The sequence below is a fragment of the Juglans microcarpa x Juglans regia genome, chromosome 7D, assembly GCF_004785595.1.
Source record: "Juglans microcarpa x Juglans regia isolate MS1-56 chromosome 7D, Jm3101_v1.0, whole genome shotgun sequence".
Taxonomy (NCBI): domain Eukaryota; kingdom Viridiplantae; phylum Streptophyta; class Magnoliopsida; order Fagales; family Juglandaceae; genus Juglans; species Juglans microcarpa x Juglans regia.
In genome coordinates, this window is record NC_054606.1 from 24,445,932 (window position 1) to 24,461,287 (window position 15,356).

Here is a 15,356-nt window from a genome sequence, read left to right on the forward strand (position 1 = left end):
CAACCCATTGGACCCAACCCCACCTCCGATCCGTCACCGGTGAAGCTCCACCAACTACATTTCCGATTTGGGCATTTTGGTCTTCTACCACCCATTCCGCCGCCACCCACGGCAAACCACCGCCACCATTGGCTTCACCGACCTCCCTAGGCCCTACCCTATCAATCTTGGGTCTTCGTTTGTCCTCGTTGAAAAGTTGGTAATTGTGACCCACGGCCACAGTGTATTTTACACTGTGGTGTTGCTCAGAAATCACCACTTGCAACTTCGAGATCCTCCGGAAATTATTATATTGTACTGTAAGTATTTTCCTTAAAGAACTTTCGTGATTTAAATATATTTTTGCACTAACGCATATTATCTGTGAATTGGGTTGTTTTGCCGGACTGAGTCCGAGGAGTTTCGGGGGTTGGATGGATTGTGGACGGAGTTGTATTTGTTTGCATTGTGAATTGTGGTTGTTGGTTATGACTTGTTCACGTACATCGCATATTGCATGCATGATCATGTTTGTAAAGAAAACTGGGTTTTCGTGTATTGCATACATGTTTATGTATTTATTGGATTTGGATTTTCATGTGAGTAAAAGGAAAGAGACTGTAGGGATGGTGGTAAGCAGGGATGGTGGTTGTGTCCCGCCTGTGATTCCCGCCTACAGTGCTCTGTTAAGTATTTATTGTGTGTAAAGGAACTGTAGGGATGGTGGTAAGCAGGGATGGTGGTAGAGTCCCGCCTGTGATTCCCGCCTACGGTGCACGCGTTAGGGATGGTGGTAAGCAGGGATGGTGGTTGTGTCCCGCCTGTGATTCCCGCCTACGGTGCACGCGGTAGGGATGGTGGTAAGCAGGGACGGTGGTAGAGTCCCGCCTGCGATTCCCGCCTACAGTGTCCGATAATTGGATTGTTTGTGTGAATCATTTTATGGGAAAATGTGTTACGGATATTTTGGGCCAAAATGGGATTTTTGGCGTGTGTTGGAAATAATCATTTTTCTGGGAAAAAATGGTATTTTATGGTTAACTGTATTTTGCTATATTGTTGGTTGCATTAATGTATTTTTATCCCGAGAGTTGTTTGGTTTATACTTACCTGTGGTACCATTTTATGGTATCGCAGATTTTGATGCAGATGGTGATGACGAGCCTTAGCTTGGCTCCGTTGGAGGAGTGATCTGGGATTGCTCCTGTTTAGTGAGTTATGTGTTTTTATCAGTTTATGTATTCACCTTTTGTATTATATTTGGGATGACTGTATAATTTTTTAAAGATAAATTGTTTTAAATATTTGTATTTAAATTCTGGTACTTAGTTGACTATCCGCTGCGTTATTATATTTGTACACTGTTGCATGTACACACACTGGCACTTCGTTGGGATGTGTGACCGTGTTGTCACCATCCTGGCGTCTCGATCCCTGTGTATTTATATAAGGGGGATTGGGGGCGTCACACAAAGCACAAAAGAAGGGTATACTAAAACTAGCCAAATCGTACATATGGCAGACCCATTTTGTCCGTTTTCAACAATCCTTTCAATAACTGGGGGATTTGTGAATAAGTGTCCCATAACTCACTTTTACCTTCTGCACCCACACGTGCCAAAAAATCAGCCGGTGCATTACCTTATTTATACACTTGGGAAATAGAAAAGTTCAAACCTCCAAGAATGCAAAGGATTTCCTCCAAAAAAATCAAAGTCCACAACGTGCCTTCTTTACCCACTGAAAAATAATCATTGAATCTACTTCAATGTCAACCTGTATCAGACTCAAGTTTTTTATATTACACAGACCATAAAGAAGCCCCATCCCCTCTGCATAATTACTAGAGGCATGTCTTATATGTTCAAAAAAAGCTCTGATTAAATCTCCATTTTCATTTCTAATTACCCCTTTCGCTCCCACTCTTCCCGGATTTCCTAAGAACTTCCATCCATGTTAAGTCTTACACGACCTCTTAGAAGTTTATGCCATTTAACAATTCGCATAGGCATCCTCTTTGGAAAATTGATCGGAATATGAAGACTATGCAAAATACATATATCATCAAGCGTGTTAGAGGTACCTGCTTTAATTTTTTCCCCAACTCTCCCAATCCAATACGTGATCTCTCTCCATACTGAAATAAAAGAGTCTTGAATACCCTCCATGCGGCATTTGTACCTACGTAACCATAGTCTCCAGGTGATGATTAGAGGAATAAAACCCAAAAGCCGACCAAGTTGAGTTCTTTTAGAGACCTTTTGAAACCACATAGCAATAATCTCATGCCAACTCTGTATAGGAATATACTGTAAATTGACGATCTAACTAGCTTTCTTCCATATTTCTCTAGCAAAATCCTCCCCCACCCCCCTCCCCGCCAGCTAGAATATGACTTTGATCTTCATAGCCACCATTTACACAATAATCACATTTGGACACAGTAAGAATTCCCACTTTTCTCAACCAATCATCAACACTTAAAAGAGAGATTGAAAGCTTTAAAAACAGTGGTAGAAATATTATTAGGTAAGCCCGAGTTCCATACCCAGAATTACCACTGTAATTTAGGAGAGTGAACTCCCAAGATGTCCCATGCACTATGGGTAGAAAACTTCCCATCTGAGTTACCTTTCCACACCAAGATATCTTCACCTTCTTTTGCATTACTCAAAGTGCGAAGAACTACTTCCGATTGTCTCTCTCCCAATAAGCATTGAAGTAAGGTAACATCCCACCGATTCTCCACTCTACAATCCTTCACTTTAAGATTTGGAAAATTTAATATAGGAAAATTGTCACAAATCAGCCCTCTTCCAGCCAGTGATCCCTCCAAAAAGGGATATTCCTTCCTTAGTTATCCATTTGTAATTTTTAAGGACATTAGACATACAAGATATAATGTTTTTCCAAAATCTACTTCCTTTCTTTTGATTAACAATGGAAATATGATTATTTTTTATGTACTTACCCCAAAAAAATTCGACCACAGTGAAGACTCCTTTATAACCATCCAAGCAAACTTCATATGAAGGGATTTTTGCCCAGCTTGAAGGTCCTTTATACCGAGCCCTCCTTCTTGACAAGGCATACAAATTTTCTTCCAAAAGCACCAATGCTTTTTTTTTTCCCCCTCCTTAGTACCCCATAAAAAGTTACTCATGCATTTATGAATAGAGTTTATCACCGAAGTAAGAGCATGAACAATAGATAGTGTGAATGGGAACACTTGCTAGGACATGCTTTATCAACAATAGCCGATCTCCAGAAGTAAGGAAATTGGTTTGCCAACCCCCTACACGGTGCCTAATATTTGTCACCATATCATCAAGATGTATAGCCTTTAGTCTTCTAGAGATAATAGGAATACCAAGATATTTGAAAGGTAGGGTACTAAACCCGTTTATGATCGATTTTTATTTTTAAGAACGGTACAGCACGGGACTGGTACAGTCTAGTTCAATCAGTTTTTGATTTTTTCTTACACCCCTAATTGCACATTAGAAGCTATACCCAAGGAACGAATTTTCTGGTTGAAAATTGAGAATCCATCTATAGTCTCCTCTTCTCCACCATCAATATTGTTGTCCGCTCGATTAAACTTCATCTCAACATATTGGAGATACATTAAACAAAATGTCAAGCATTCGATGTGAATGTAGGCTTCTGTTATTGAACCTTCTGGATGTGCTTTATTCTTAACATACCACTTGAATTTGTCGAGATGTCTCTCAAATTGGTACATCTATCTATATTGTACTGGACCCCCAAGTATGGCTTCACTGGGTAAATGAATAGCTAGGTGGACCATGACATCAAAAAATGATGTAGGGAATATCATCTCCAATTTGCATAGAATGATTACGATATCACTTTAAAGCTGGGATAGGCGATTTGTATCCAGTGTTTGTGTGCACAACTATTTGAAGAAACTGCTAAGTTCAATCAACGCCAACACAATATCACTTCTTAAGTACCCCCCCAACAGCGAAAGGAAGTAGTCTTTGCAAGAAACCATGATTGTCATGGCTTTTTAATCCTGAGATTTTGTAATCACGTATAGAAACGCGAGATATTGGCAGTGAACCTATATGAAAATTTCACATCGGCCAGTCACTCACAAAATTTATTCATTTAATCTCTGTGTAATATGCACAATGGATGTGGCATTGTAACCCATTCACATTCACGCTTTAAATGTAATTCCTTTTTGAAGCCCAAAATCTCTTCGTCATGCCGTGAATTGATATTATCCTTTATTTTTTCAAAAATGTTCATTAAAGTGCCAAAGATGTTAAAAAAATTGGTCTTCTCAATATGCATAACATCTAGATTATGTCAAAGCTGAAGTGTTGACCAATAAGGTAACTTGAAGAATATGCTATTATTCGTCCAATTCAACTCTTTAGCAGTGCGTTTTTTCTTCCTACGAGATTTACAAAATTGCACAACCCCAAGCATCCGTAGTTGAGTTAAAATATCTATTCCAACTAACACCCTTGGTGGCATGCGGTGATCTAACATTTTCTTAGTAGAGGCATCATATGTAGGTACCCCATGTAACACCCCGTATTTTAGTGTATTTTTGTTGAAGAATTATTTTTATTAATTCAAAAATTTATTCTCTTGTTTTAAAATTGTCAGATTTTTAAATGGTTTAATTTTATGATCTTTAAATTGTGAAAATCAAATTTGATAGGTTTCCTTAATATTAATTATTTTTATGCATTTAAATTGTTCTTCATTTTAAATTAGTTTATTGTTGGGTTTAATTAATTTATCTGCATTTTATCATTACGTTTAAATTATTTTATTTAACTTACTGTTTTGAAATTATTTTCGTGGGATCATTTTCATAACCCAATATGTGAGGATTGAACCTTATTTATTCTTCTCCTCTTTTTCTTTTTCTTTTCCTTCTCTTTCTTTTTTCTCCTTATTTCTCCCCTGCTTCTCTTCCGCGCGCGACGTCTTCTCCTTCCCTCGTCGCGTCCGTGGGTCGTGCTCTAGCCCGCCGCCATGCGCCTCCGTCCGACGACACCGCCCCTCCGGCCGGCGATCCCACCCCTGTGTTTTCAGCCCCTCCCGCGCCGCGAAACTCCCCCAAGCATGGCTTCAAGCCGCACTGCTTTTGGTGCTCGTGCGCCACTGTCGCGCCACCTCCGGCCACCATTTCTTCACCACTTCATCCTCGACCTCATAGCAACCTAATGCACTCATCCTTGGCTCCGATCCGCCACCGGTGAAGCACATTTTTCTACATTTCCGTTTTGGGCTTTTTGGCCTTAACTTGCCCTCTATGCTGCCACCCACGGCCAACCACCACCACCATTAACTTCACCGGCATCCCTAACCCCTACTCTATCTATTTCGGGTCTTAGTTTGTCCCTATTCAAAAGTGGGTTTTTGAGACCCACGGCCACAGTGTATTTTGCATTGTTTCGTTGCTGAGCCGCCACTTCTTGCGCCTCCGTGATCCTTCAGAAGTTATTATATAGAACTGTGAGTATTTTTCCAAAGAACTATCGTGGTTTAAATATATTTTTGCACTAACTCATTTTATTGTGATCTGGTTAGTTATGCCGGACTGAGTCCGAGGAGTAAGGGGGTCGAATGGATTGGAGGATGAAGTTGTTGTGTGATTGGATTGTCTTGTCATTTGTTGGTTATTGGATATTGGTGGTGTTTTATGTACATGGCATATTTGCACGTATGATCATGTTTGTAGATGAAACTGGGTTTTCATGTAATTGCATTCATGTTCGTGTGTATATTTTAAAATTAGATTTTCATGTGAGAAATGATTTTGAGTATATTATAAATGATTGGATTGACTGGTTTGAAAAAAAGAAAAAGAGACTGTAGGGATGGTGGTAGAGTCTCGCCTTTGATTCCCGCCTACAGTGCAAGCGGTAGGGATGGTGGTAAGTAGGGATGGTGGAAGAGTTCCGCCTGTGATTCCCGCCTACGGTGCATGCGGTAGGGATGGTGGTAAGCAGGGATGGTGGTATAGTCCTACCTGTGATTTCCGCCTACAGTGCTCTGATATGTATTCATTGTGTGGAAAGGAACTGTAGGGATGGTGGTAGAGTCTCGCATGTGATTCCCGCCTACGGTGCACGCGGCAGGGATGGTGGTAGAGTCCTGTCTATGATTCCCGCCTACGGTGCACGCGGTAGAGATGGTGGTAAGCAGGGATGATGGTATAGTCCCGCCTGCGATTCCCACCTACAGTGTCCGATAAATGGTTGGATTTTGTGTATATCATTTTCTGGAAAAATGTCGGATTATATTTTTGGCTAAAATGAGATTTTTGGCGTGTGTTGGAAAATAATCATTTTCGGGAAAACTGAGATTTTGGAATCTGTTTGTTGGTTGCATTAAAGCATTTTTATCTCGTGAGTTGTTTGGATTATTACTTACCTGCGGTACCGTTTTATGATTCCGTAGATTTTGATGCAGATGAGGATGAAGAGCCTGAGGAATCGGCTCTATGAAGGGAATGACATGTGGTTGCTTTTGGATTATGGAATTTGTTTCCCACTCTTGTATGTATATGAGTTGTGTTATATTTTTAATGGATAACTGTATAACTTTTTAACGGCTATTTATTTTGGACATTTGTATTAAACAATTCTGGTACTTAGTTGACTACTTTTAATTTATCCGCTGCGACTTTTATTGTGCACTTTTGCATGTTGCACACACTTGAGCACATTTCGTTGGGATACGTGACCCGTGTTGTCATCATCCTGATGTCATGATCCCTGCATTGCCGTACGAGGGGTCGGGGCGTCACACCCCATGTTCGCAAAGTTCAAGCAATTCATTAAGTAACAGCTGCAAGTAAACATCAATGTCATTCCCTAATGATTTAGGGCCAGGAATAATAAGGAATGTCATGAAGAATGGGTCTTTCATGCATAACCACGACGGCAACTTATACGGGATAAAGATCACTGACCATATACTATAAGGTTTAGCCATATTGTTGAAATGATTGAAGTCATCACTTGCCAAACCGAGCCTAACATTGCGAGCATCCTTAGCAAACCAACTATGATCTTCATCAAATGTCTTCCAGGACTCTGAGTCGGCAAGATGCCTCATATTAGTCTCATATGTCACTCATTGCTCTTTATGCCATCTCATATCAGCTGCTATCTTTGTAGACAAAAATAATTGTTGCAATCTTGGCTTCAATGGGAAATGCTGCAACACTTTTTGAGGGATCACTAATGTCCCATGTGTATTTGATCTCCACCTCGAAATCTCACATATAGGGCATTCATTCAATGCCGCATCTTCCATCCAGAGTAAGATACAATCGTTGGGGCATACATAAATTTTGTGGTACTTGAAGCCCAAACCTCACTCCAATGACCTTGACTCCTTATATGACTGTGGCAATTCAGCATCAGGTAAGGCAGACTGCAACAAGTTAAGGAGCATATCAAATGACTTTATTGACCAACCACTAAGTGTTTTAATGTGTAACAACTTGATAATGAATGATAGTTTTGAGGATTTTGTATAGCTATTGAAAAGTGGACGTCGGACATCCTCTAATAGCTGGTTAAAAGATGACATTGGTAAAGGTTCATGTCTTGATGGTCGAGTTGGCAATGGAGTGTTGTCTTGGGGAACATCAACCAATATGCCTGCCCAGATGTCTTCATTACTAACCTCGAGATCTTCATCGACGTCATTAACATTCTGTGTTTCCTCCTTCCCATGAAATATCCATTGGGTGTAATTTGGATTCATCCCTTTTATGAACAAGTAAGTCTCCACCTCAAATATAGGAATGAAGAGATTATTACAGCATATACGACATAGATACCGAATGTGATCACTTCCCATTGCATGGTTTCATGCAAGTATAACGAATTGTTAACCCCTTCAACGTATGCAAGTGATAAAAGTCTATCGGTAAAATTCATCCAGCTTTTGTCCATCTAAAAAGAATGATACGACATTATTAGTTAATTGGAGACCTTCAAGTTAGCTAGACAGAGGACAAATCACATTTGAGAGAGTACACTGGTGAATATAATAAGCTTAAGAGTAGAAGTTATTTGTGTGTGGAGCACAAATGAAGGTGGAAGAAAATGCTACGCACCAGTGTTGCCATGTAGATCATTATCTAGTGATGAAGGTAATGGTCAACGGTTGATGAAGTTCATACTTTGCACATGGCTGCCATGTGGACAGATTGATTTCGAGTGGTTGATATCGAACTAGATGGGGCAATTTACCCTATGCAAAGGGGTAGTAAATTGCTATAGAAAATATATTTCCACATGTTAAATAGAGGACCCAACATTATTTGTTGCTATAGAGTAAATAGTGCATATCAGGATGCTAACTAAAAGGTATAGACAAGAGATGGGACTGCGTTGGAGGTTATGGAATGAATTACTTGGTTTAGAAAGCTTAGTTAGACAACAGTGATGTTGAAGAATGTAGGGTAGACATAGAGTACTTAATGGGTAACAATCCGATGGTAATTGCTAAATTGAGTGAGTTTATCCAACTTTCGCCCCCTAGCTCGATATAGAGGTTGGGGAGAGAACTCAAACATTCCCTAGCGGCATCATGTTCTTCCCAAGTAATTGATATTATAGCATGTTATGTTAGTTAAAATTAAGTTGGTACATGCATGCATGGGAACCAAAATGCTGGAATTGCGGCAAGATTAATTAGGGTTAATCTAAATAATGAAACACTGAACAACCAAGTTTCTAGAACAAAAAGAGCTAGCTTTAATGTTTTCCCTAAATTAAAGAAGAAACTATATACATATATATATATATGCATACTCTATAATTAATTCACCTAAATATATATGTGAATTACTAAATATATACATATTTAGTAATTAATATCAGTAGCCAAAATCTCCGGCTATTATGTTTTAATCAAATGATGTACTAGAGTTTGCACCACAAAAACAAGAAGAAATTGTACATTCATAATTAAATTGCCCCATTACTCCCTAATCTACCCACAACCATATATATATATATATATATATAACAAAATGACTAATTAATAAGGTCTATGAACTTCATACTCATTGGAATCAATATAAGGTGATTACTTAAGGAAACATATTGATTGCAAACTGGTTGTGAGGACTTATTGTTTGGGATAAATACTTAAGGAAACATATATAAATATATATATATATATGCATATATGTATGCGTGTGTGTGTGTGTGTGGGCATACTCTAAAACAACAGTCAATGCGAGGGATTTGACATTTAATGTTTTATATTAAATGTGATTACATGTGAATATATGATTATATTCATGCTATTTTTTTTTTATTCCATAATGTTATATTACATGTGATCTTTTATTTAATATTTTAGATTAAATGTGATTACATGTATGTGTGAATTGAACAGTGGATATATGATTATTTTATCATCTATGAATGTTAGGCTTGAATGTTTAAACATTAGTCTTCACTTCTTTTAGTGATAAAATAGAAAATTTCTACTAAGTAGTCTTAGTTAGAATTGTCAGTGTGAATGATAGGCTGAAAAAATTACATTGACCCTAGTAAGAACTGTAAATGCATTGAATAGCCAAAAGACTATGGTGGCCCCAGTAAGAACTGTAAATATAGTTTATAGCCAAAAGACTACGGTGGCCCCAATAAGAACTGTAAATGCACTGATCGAACAAGAAAACGAGACTGTAATGGTCTTAAAAGAACCATCTTTATAGACTGGCCCAACAGTTTGTTGTAGTTTGACTAGCTATCCTTGTAGACTGGCCCAACAGATTGTTGTAGTCTGAGTAGTTGTCCTTGTGGACTGGCCCAAAAGGTTACTTCGGTTTTAATAGGTTATGTCTTCGCATGTGACTAGGGCTATATGACTACCTGAGACAGTGGGAGTATGGTTGATATTCAAGTGGATTTGAGCTCCCATATATTTTTTAAATTTGAGCAAAAATTAGCTTAGAAATTAATAATTGGACATTGTGGCGCAAGAGATGATTATGAAGGTTAGCAATTTTTTTATCTTGTAACATGTTTGTATTATTTTTTTTCTATCTTGGATGGACATAGAAGATTTCTTAGGTGTGTGTGTGTAATATCCTTTATTTGTGTATTGTAGTGAAATGACATCTAAGAGTATAGTTGCCGGTTTGAAAAAATAGGAGAAATTGGATAGGAAGAACTACAACATTTGGCATCGCAAGATTCAATATGTCTTAAATGAGCAAGAGGTCTTGGAGGCCTTATCTCACTCCCTTACTATGTCTGAAGGAGGAGACTTAGAACAACACGAGATAGATCGTCTAGTCTATACTAAATGGGCCATGAAGAATCGGTGTGCTTGCATAATCATGTTAAGCAGCATGCACAATGATCTCATGTGTGAGTTCGAAACCTATGACACTGCCCAAAGCATGTGGCAAGCTTTGAAAATGAAGTTTGAGGGAACTTCAGCCATGAGGTTACGAGGATTAACCGTGAGGTATGACTCCTGTAAGATGCGCTTTGACCCTAAGATGTTGCTACCTTAGGGCTATGTCGACCATGATCCACAAACTTAAGACGACAGGAAACAACCTAAATGATGAACAACAAGTCCAGGCAGTGATATGATCACTACCGAATTATTGAGAGAATATGAGCCAGAATTTGACACAGAATGAGAATATCAAGAACTTTGATGATGTCTTGCATCACTTGGAGCTGGAGATTGAGTGCCTAGAGGTTGCTAAGCCCAAACATTTGGCTTATATGGCTAAGTCTGGTTTACACAAGGCATCTAGGCCTAAGCACAAGGAGTCCAAGATAAGGGTAACTGCTAGACAAGTTAAAAAATTGTCAAGAACTTCTCAGAGCAACAAGAGGTGCAAGTGTGAGAAGAACAAGTAAAAAAGAGTGCTTCAAATGTGGAAAGAAATGCCACTTCGCTCGTGATTGCACTGAGTCGAAAAAGGTACATTTTGACTTTTCTCATATTATTTTTTGTAACTAGCCATGTGATGGGTGTTTATTCCTATCCTGTGTGGACTGTTGATTCAGAAGCGACCGAACACATAGCGCGAGATCAAGTCGGCTTTGTGGAGTATCGTCGGATTCCAGCTGGGAGTCTTGATATCAAGGTGGGGAATGACATGCTAGGCTTGGCCATATAGGGTAAGATAGAATGACTCGGTTAGTTAGAGAAGGTCTGATAAGCAATCTCGCTAAGGTCATCTTACCCACATGTGAGCATTGTCTTATAGGAAAAACCAAGAGAAAACCATTTGAAAAAACTATTAGGGCATTTTTTCCATTGCAATTAGTCCACTCAGACATCTGGGTCTAATGAGTGTGAGAGAAAAACATGGAGGTGTCTACTTCATCACATTAATAGATTATTTTTCACGTTATAGTCATGTCTACTTAATCTCCCATAAGTTTGAAGCATTGAAGTGTTTTAGGTGATATCTCAGAAGGGTTGAGAATTAGCTAGATAAGAGCTTAAAGACTCTAAGAACTGACTTAGGACGAGAATATCTCTCTGATCAATTTAAAAGGCTCCGTGATGAAAAAGGAATCAAAAGATAGTTGATAATGCTAAGTACACCACAACAAAACGGCATGGCAGAAAGGAGAAATCGAACACTGTTTGAGATTGTTAGGTCAATGATTGCGCAAACAAACCTACCAATTTCTTTTTGGGGGATGCACTTTTGACTGCTGCCTATATTCTTAACCGAGTACCCTACAATTCAGTATCTTCCACCCCCATATGAACTATGGACCGACGAGAAATCCAATTTGAGTAACTTGCGACCATGGAGTTCAACAGGTTTTATTCACGATGTTTTTAATAAATATGGGAAATTAGACCCTAGATGAAAGAAGTATATCTTTATAAGGTACTTAAAACACTCAAAAGGGTATGTGCTAATAGGTTAACAATCTGATGGAACTATTACTGAGATTGAGTCACGAGATGTAGATTTCATAGATGATGAGTTTCCAAGTAGGGGTGAGGTTGATAGGAGTTTGAAACTCCATGAGATTGTGGGTCAAGAGTAAGGTGCTTCAAGAGGTTTAGTTGAGAATGAGGAAAAAATTCCTTGAGCTCTTACAAATTGTAAGAGTGGCTTATCTCCAAATGGGAGCACACCACTTGTATATGAACCACAACAGCCTCAGCCACGTAGAAGCATGAGTGAAAGTGTTCGCTGTCGTCATTTTGAGCTTGAAGGGGAAGCTTTTATGGTAGCTCTGTAAGATGATAATGAGCCTAGAACAATTCATGAGGTTCTCTCGTCTTCTATTAAAGATGAGAGGATGAAAGCACTAAAAGATGAGATAGAGTTTATGATGACAAATTAGGTTTGGGATCTTGTAGATTTACCTTCAGGGTGCAAGACTATTGGGAACAAATGAGTTCTAAAGGTCAAACGGAAGTCGGATTGATCAATAGAAAGATACAAAACTCGCTCAGTGGCGAAAAGATATATCCAACAAGAGGGTATAGACTAAAAGGAAACATTTTCACCAGTAGTGAGGTTTGCCTTAATTCGCCAAATTCTAGCTATAGTAGCATACATGGATTTGGAACTCTACCAAATGAACATTAAGACAGTGTTTCTCAATGGACAATTCGATGAGGAGATCTATATGGATCAATTCACGGGTTTTGCGGTCAAAAGTCAAGAGTGCAAAGTGTGCAAGCTCAAATGATTTATATATGGCCTAAAGCAATCATTTAGACAATGGTATCTTAAACTCCATCGAGCCATTCTCTCGAATGGGTTTACGATGATCACAGAGGACCATTATGTCTACGTCAAAAGGTCAAAGAAGAGTTTCATTATGTTGTCATTGTATGTTGACGACATAATACTAGCTAAAAATGACAAAAGGTTGATAGTCACCATAAAAGAGTGGTGATCCTTCAATTTTGAGAAGAAGGATATGGGTGAGACAGAATACATTCTGGGAGTTAAGATCTACATAGATCACTCATAGAAACTTTTGTGTTTGTCTCAACAGACTTATATAAAGAAAGTTCTCGAGCGCTTCCAAATGAGTGAATGTAAACCCATTGACACCCCTATTGCAAAAAGTGAGAACTTGTCCAAATAGCTGTGTCCTAAGACTCAAAGAGAAATGGAAAAGATGACCCATGTCCCTTATGCTAATGTTGTAGGTAGCCTGATGTATGCAATGATGTGTACTCGGCCAGACATATGCTATGCAGTTAGTTTGGTGAGTAGATTCCAATCTAACCCCATACTAGCTCACTGGAAAGCAGTCAAGAGGATTATGAGATATCTCAAGGGAACTGAAGACTATGTGTTTTGCTATCAAGGTTCGGATTTGCAGCTGAGAGGTTACAACGATGTTGATTGGGGAAGTGACCTAGATGAGTACAAATCAACCACTGGATATGTCTTTCTGTTCAACAATGGCGTCATTACATAGAGCAGTAAGAAACAATATTGTATAGCCTTATCCACCATGGAGGCGGAATACATAACTTGTTCAGCAGCAGTTCAAGAAGTTGTTTGGTTACAGATGTTCCTCAAGTATTTAGACATTGGCATGGATACTTCAGATCTAGTGATGATATTCTGCGATAGCATAGCAGCTTGTTTATGCCAAGGACTCAAAGTATCATGGAAGAACCAAATATATAAATATAAGATATCACTACAATAGAGACATGGTAGCGCAAAAGGAAGTGGCCCTGAAACACCTTTCTATGAGTCGTATGGTTGTTGATCCCTTAACAAAACCTATAGCAAGAGATGTTTTTTAGGCTCATGTTAGGAATCTAGGATTGCATAGATTGTAAATGTAATTTGTGTTTCAAGTGACATTGACATTGAGTGTAACATTTCATTTAAGATATTAATACAATATGATTCAGTTCTTGTTTTTGTCGAATTGTTTTTTTTTAATACACACACAAAATATATGTCAACTGGCTTAGATCAGTTCACTCACACGTGCGATCACCTCTAGTGCTTGAGTAGCGAGTAGAGATGAGGCATTGTGTCCCTAGGTACTTGTCTAAAGGGATAAGTCAGTTGACACACAAATATGTCATCTTAGTGGAAGCTAAGATGAGATCTATTGAGAGGACTATGCATGGGTTACCCCACCATCCATGTAGCCTGTAGTTAGCCAGATGCAAGATCCTCTTTAATGCCTCGGAGGTGAGCAAATGGAGAAACTCGGGTTAGATGATTAAGGAGCAGCTAGATTAAGATCTGTATAGTGTTGATAAAGACATATGCTCTTTGAGAAAGATAAATCCACCGTAGCATGTGTTTGATACTATATGTGCTTATTCGACCAAATGAGTAAGTAAGTAAATGGTTCCCTTCTTTCTCACTATGTGAGTCTCATATTTTTAAGTGTCATTTATTTACTTTTGACTATGTCATGAGATGGAGTTTGTGATGTTTGCTACTTTGGCATGTTCTCTATGACCATGACTAATATGATCTAAAGAAGCATTGCTGGGAAAGCGGTTTGTTCAAAGTTAAATGACATGAGGGCAAATGGAAGACCCTTTGACATCGTATCTTCGATAGTATTTGCCGACGTTGAACTATGCCGCTACACATTGGTAGCAACTAAGGTTGTGAACACATTGGAATGATTTGGAGGTGGTCAAACATTGTTCTGATTTTTATGAACTCAAGAGGGTTCGAAAATGCTTGAGATGATACAATCGAATGAGTTTAAGACATGATAACACATATTAGGGATGCTACTATTTTGGTCATCTTAGGGAGAGATTTGGTGCAGTACTTCTACCTTTCTTTTATAAATGTGTTTGGTGGTCGCACGACCTATTTCCTTGTATAAACAAGATTGAGAACATTAGAGAGATGGAAACCTGGGATCATACCCATTGTGTGCGAGTGTGAGATGTTAAATGGAGGGGCACCCATGTGGTGCAGACCCCCTCCTCTCCTGTGTATAATGCATGGCTTTAAGCCATGTGTTACTCGCTTATAACGCATGCATAAAGGCCATGCGTTACTACCATTTATTTGGTGATTGAAGGCTGGCCTTTAAGGCAGGCATGTGGGGTGGGCTATATATAACCCCTCTCGGTTGGTTTTTTGGATCATCAGAAACACAAAACTCTTTCTCTTTTTGTTCTCTCTTGAAATAGTATTTAGACTGTAGATGTGTTGAGTGTTACTCTAATCTATACTACGTTGTACTTTGCCACTAAGAGGAGATGCTTAAGGTTTGCTAAATTGGATAAACTTGTGGAGTAACTTAGTAAGTTGTGCTTAAGGTATTTTCCGTTGTGCGTTCTAACAGTATGTATATATATATATATGTATATATATATATATTGCCTTTCGAATTAATTTTCTC

The 15,356-nt window shown here is 38.7% G+C and overlaps 1 pseudogene; it reads right to left on the minus strand.

Annotated features, from left to right (window-relative positions):
- The window catches only part of LOC121238238, a 111,348-nt pseudogene that overhangs the window by 44,411 nt on the left and 51,581 nt on the right, over positions 1 to 15,356 (minus strand).